Raw genomic sequence first — 6,302 nt, forward strand, 5'->3', positions numbered from 1 at the left:
AATATATTAATATTTCACTGGAAATATAGCATAACTTTCCCTACAAAAGAATTAGTAACCAACAAATGAAATATTAGGAAAAAATTATGAAGGAAAAATGAATGAAAATTAATAATTCTTTTAATAAAGGAAAAAGGAAATGAATATATTCAAAAGAAAATTAAAATATTAGGAAAAATTAAATGAATATATTAATATTTCATTGGAAATATAATCGGTAATTATATTATTATAATTATATGAATTAAATATTAATTAATTATATTAATTATTAATTATATTATTAAATACTACTCCATCAGGAACGCGCTCTTTTTAGTCGTAGAGTTAACCGAAACTCCTTCCGAAAACAGCTAACTTATCACATAATTAATATTTATTACTAGAAGGTTGATCAATCATCTCAACAACTTTAGATGTCGTTGATCAAATTAATTAGTACACGTGTGACATGAACACTGCAGAAGGTCGAACATATTTAATATATAATAATACGGAGTAATAATTTTTGTATATACGAATTGATATTCCGGTTAACGAAAAATAATTAATTTAGTGTAATTGACTAATAATAATTTTATAATAATTATTATGTTAATTAAGCTAAATATTGGTCGTTCAATTTATTTTTATACTCCGTAGTAATTAAAGTTAAATTATTTCTCATTTTTCCATATTTATTTTTGTAATAATATAATTACTTAAGTTATACGGAGTATTAAATATCGATCTTTTTAAGATAATTGTAAACAAACAAGTCATATATTATTCAATTAATTGAGTGATACTTTTGCACTAATCTTATAATCAAATAAATGTACATGTTCAATATTAGATTTTTTAAAATAATTTTCTTTAATTTTATTATCTAAATAAATAAATAAAAATTTATCTGTGAATCGCACGGGTAATTGGACAATTATTTGCTCTAATTCAAGCAAATAAAACATCAAAAAACATTATCAATCTAACCAATTTCATCAATTGCGCTATATAATATTCGATGTTATAATTTATATAATTGTATATCGATCCAAATATTCTTAAAATATTATAACAAATTCATTCCGTGCAACGCACGGGCAAAAATACTAGTGTGATATAAAATGAATAGTCATGCACCTAATTTGAAAATGTTAATAGTCAAGGATCAAATGTGATACAAATTGAATAATCATGCACCTAATTTGAAATTTTTAATAGTCAATGATCAAAATTGATACATATATTATAGTTGAGGGACTAAAAATGATATTTGCTCTTTAAGATATTATAAAGGAATTTACCGTCTACCATTATTAACCAAAAAAATCAAACATCATCGTTTTTCTTCGTAATCCATAGTGAAATTTGCCCCAAATCAGAGTTTTCTTCAGTCTGATACTTAGCTGTAACTTTTAACCCAAGTTGACTCAATCCTGATTACGCCATCTTCAGTACTGGATTCAAGGAACCAACTACTGCCATGCTTGATTTTCAAGTTGTGTGTGCTTTTTACCGACAACAAAAATTCAAAGTTTACCCTTTTCAAAACCTACTCTTATTATTATTATATATTTTCTATTTTTGGATAGTAGAAGGTGGAATTCAATCCGACAGTCCGACAGTAAAGAACCAACACCGCATGTCAAAATGAGAATACAGAGCCAATTCTAAGGAAAAAAGAGGTTGGATGATGCAACAATGTCTTCTTTCGTGAAACAAGAGGGCCTTGATTGTCATTTTTGTCAAAATCTTTGATAATTTTTCTTTTCTATCCTGCAAAGAGTGGGTCAATTGTCAATATATATTGTGAAATAACCCAAAATCATTTTCTACCAAAATTCATATTTTATAAAGTTTCAAAATAAAATTATGAATATATTTTATTTCTAGGGTTATTTTACCGAATAAGCTTATAAATAAAATATTTTAAACACTTTATTTTAAATAATTTAATACAAAAATTTATATAATTATTTATGATTTTAAAAGCCTTATTTAATGGATATATTTATTTATCAAAATATTGATCAAAAAATCTACTTAAGACAAACTGTGAACCTGATAGTCTTGTTTTTAACCCAAACTTGATTTTAAAACGAACCTATCATATTCTTATATTTATCATATTATATTATATTTCATCCAAACTTGACCCAATCTTTGACCCGAAATTATAATCTAAAGTTTAGTGTTAAATTTCCATCTTTGCCCTTCATTATAGCGGTTCAAGGCCTAGCGCTTTGTGCGCTAGCCGCTAGGTATAAATATGTCACTATACTATTGTTCTTCTATATCATTTGCATTTGCCTAGTCCATGATTATTCTCCTGTGAGTCAAGATCAGACCAAGCTAGCTAAGAGAACATGTTCAGTGAGCATTCTCTTTCCCTTCCTTTTCTTTTCTTTTTCTTTCCTTTCTCTGCTTCGGTTCATTTTACATTTTTACCATAAATATTTTTATTTGTTGCCCACTAAAAGAAATTTATGGATCAGCCTCTAACTATGTTTTATACTTACTTATTTTACTTAGAAAAAGGTTTGGCCAAGCTTTTGGAGCCGTCTATCTTGCTTCTGCTTCTTTTTCTTTTGTTAGGATATCACACAATCTGACGGAGATTTATTGATGAACTGGTTACACGACACTTTAAAACTAGAGGACGGCAACGAAGACAACCTTGACTTGATTTCCCGGTAATAAAAGTGAGTTTCGATATAGGTTGGGGAGATGTGACTAACTTTTTCCTTTTCATCAGAGTTGACTTCTTTAACATTGATGCTGATATTTCTCTTGCAGCATATATGCTTGGTTGTATAATACGGAGTAACATTTTTTCATGGCCACTGATACCAAGCAACAGGTGTTGATCACATTTTTTGGAACCATGATTAATAAACAAAGAACTCCACTAGTCCACTTGGTGTATAACACATGTGCAAGCAAATTGCTGGGAATGAACACTAACTAGTACGATTATGTCTCCTTGCATTATGATGCCCCCAATAACTCCTTGAAACCACTTTGGCGAGTTAATCTCTGTCTGAAAGCTTCGATAGGGGTAGAAAGTTAAATGTTTAGCACAACAACAATTCTGCCCCGCAAGCTTTGTTATATCTTGTTCGGAGAAGTTCCACGGCTGGCCGGGGTTAGCAACCTGATTGGTCCAATTATGTAGAATTAATAGTGATGAGATAGCATGCAGTTGGAAGAGGAAGTTCAATTCAACGCTTAATTGAATGAAATAGGTGCTGAGCATTTCCTTCAAAGTATTTGGCAATGCTCAAAAAATAAAAAATATATAGGCCACCAAATGCCCAAATGGATGCAGGAATATATGTTGCAGTTTTTTGTGGAAAATTTTCAAGAGATCCACCAGCTTGACGCTGAAAATTTCGTCCATATGAGAGCTTGCCTAACGAGTTAGACAGTTCAGCTCAGTTTCAATTGCATGTGCATGGACCTTTTATTTTGGTGTGTCCTATTTACTATTCATTGGTCAAACTAATTCTTTATTCTTTATTTATTTTCTTTAGTAACTTTTACTTATTTTTAAATTTAATTTTTTGTGTTTAATAGTACTTTTAGTGTAGTTTCTAAATATATAAATTTTGTATACTAATATTAAACTTAATATTATGAAAAATTGAATTTAAAATAACTTCAGCCAAGCCTCGTTTGTTGCTTAGTAAAGAAAATCGAAAATAGTTATGATAGTGTGTTTCACACGCCTAAGACAATGATAAAATGTTTCTTAGTTGGTTATACGAGAACCAGGTTCTTAATAAGTCATATTAAAGTTATTGAAAAACTTTTAGAATTGAAGAATCTTGAAATAAGAGGCTAAGGAGTGAAAAAGAATATTGTGAAAGTGATTTTGATATAATAAAGAGAATAAAATGTGAATTTTCTACTTACGCCTCAAATTTTAAATGTTTTTTAATTTTTCCGTCAAATTTAATGACCAGGGACTAAACTCACCACTTCACAAATAATTGAAGGACTAAACTCAGATACGGCTATAACTCAGAGATTGAATCAGAACCTAAGTATAACTCAAAGACCTTGTGGTCTAGTGGCACCCGGTGTCCCGAAAAACACTCTCACATGGATGATGGGAGTGTGAGGCAACTGTTAACTCTTTGTGCTTCACTAATAGCTCTGAACAGATACTACATTATAACAGAGTCAGTAGCACTCAAAGACCAAAGATGTAATTTTTCTTAATAATAATAATTATTATTATTAAAATAAAAGAAATTAAAAAAAAAAAGGGAGCCGAGCGGCTCCCCTAAGTTTTGCCACTTTTCCCACATCGATGGGGAAAGTGGCATGGGAGCTTTGAGGCTTCTATAAAAGGAGCCTCAAGGCATCAGGTTAGACAGAACACGTGCCCATCCGTTGATCGGCAGGTAGTGAGACTGCCAAATTGGCTCTTGCATTAGCGGAGTCGAAAAGGCAAGGCTCCATAGTGATAATATTTTTATTAGATATATATATATATATATATATATATATATACTGTCTACGACTACCTCTCCTGTGACGACGACAGTAGATAGGGTTTCCAGTTGCTCCTTAAACCTGCGCTTTCTTTCTAAAATCTCATCTGCCCTCCCAGCCCGTTTTCTTTTCCAAAATCAAATTTAAGGTAAATCCTCCCCCCCCCCCCCCCCCCCCCCCCCCCCCCCCCCCCCCNGTAGAAAGTTAAATGTTTAGCACAACAACAATTCTGCCCCGCAAGCTTTGTTATATCTTGTTCGGAGAAGTTCCACGGCTGGCCGGGGTTAGCAACCTGATTGGTCCAATTATGTAGAATTAATAGTGATGAGATAGCATGCAGTTGGAAGAGGAAGTTCAATTCAACGCTTAATTGAATGAAATAGGTGCTGAGCATTTCCTTCAAAGTATTTGGCAATGCTCAAAAAATAAAAAATATATAGGCCACCAAATGCCCAAATGGATGCAGGAATATATGTTGCAGTTTTTTGTGGAAAATTTTCAAGAGATCCACCAGCTTGACGCTGAAAATTTCGTCCATATGAGAGCTTGCCTAACGAGTTAGACAGTTCAGCTCAGTTTCAATTGCATGTGCATGGACCTTTTATTTTGGTGTGTCCTATTTACTATTCATTGGTCAAACTAATTCTTTATTCTTTATTTATTTTCTTTAGTAACTTTTACTTATTTTTAAATTTAATTTTTTGTGTTTAATAGTACTTTTAGTGTAGTTTCTAAATATATAAATTTTGTATACTAATATTAAACTTAATATTATGAAAAATTGAATTTAAAATAACTTCAGCCAAGCCTCGTTTGTTGCTTAGTAAAGAAAATCGAAAATAGTTATGATAGTGTGTTTCACACGCCTAAGACAATGATAAAATGTTTCTTAGTTGGTTATACGAGAACCAGGTTCTTAATAAGTCATATTAAAGTTATTGAAAAACTTTTAGAATTGAAGAATCTTGAAATAAGAGGCTAAGGAGTGAAAAAGAATATTGTGAAAGTGATTTTGATATAATAAAGAGAATAAAATGTGAATTTTCTACTTACGCCTCAAATTTTAAATGTTTTTTAATTTTTCCGTCAAATTTAATGACCAGGGACTAAACTCACCACTTCACAAATAATTGAAGGACTAAACTCAGATACGGCTATAACTCAGAGATTGAATCAGAACCTAAGTATAACTCAAAGACCTTGTGGTCTAGTGGCACCCGGTGTCCCGAAAAACACTCTCACATGGATGATGGGAGTGTGAGGCAACTGTTAACTCTTTGTGCTTCACTAATAGCTCTGAACAGATACTACATTATAACAGAGTCAGTAGCACTCAAAGACCAAAGATGTAATTTTTCTTAATAATAATAATTATTATTATTAAAATAAAAGAAATTAAAAAAAAAAAGGGAGCCGAGCGGCTCCCCTAAGTTTTGCCACTTTTCCCACATCGATGGGGAAAGTGGCATGGGAGCTTTGAGGCTTCTATAAAAGGAGCCTCAAGGCATCAGGTTAGACAGAACACGTGCCCATCCGTTGATCGGCAGGTAGTGAGACTGCCAAATTGGCTCTTGCATTAGCGGAGTCGAAAAGGCAAGGCTCCATAGTGATAATATTTTTATTAGATATATATATATATATATATATATATATATACTGTCTACGACTACCTCTCCTGTGACGACGACAGTAGATAGGGTTTCCAGTTGCTCCTTAAACCTGCGCTTTCTTTCTAAAATCTCATCTGCCCTCCCAGCCCGTTTTCTTTTCCAAAATCAAATTTAAGGTAAATCCTCCCCCCCCCCCCCCCCCCCCCCCCC

This window comes from Ipomoea triloba, chromosome 6 (assembly GCF_003576645.1).
Source record: "Ipomoea triloba cultivar NCNSP0323 chromosome 6, ASM357664v1".
Classification (NCBI taxonomy): domain Eukaryota; kingdom Viridiplantae; phylum Streptophyta; class Magnoliopsida; order Solanales; family Convolvulaceae; genus Ipomoea; species Ipomoea triloba.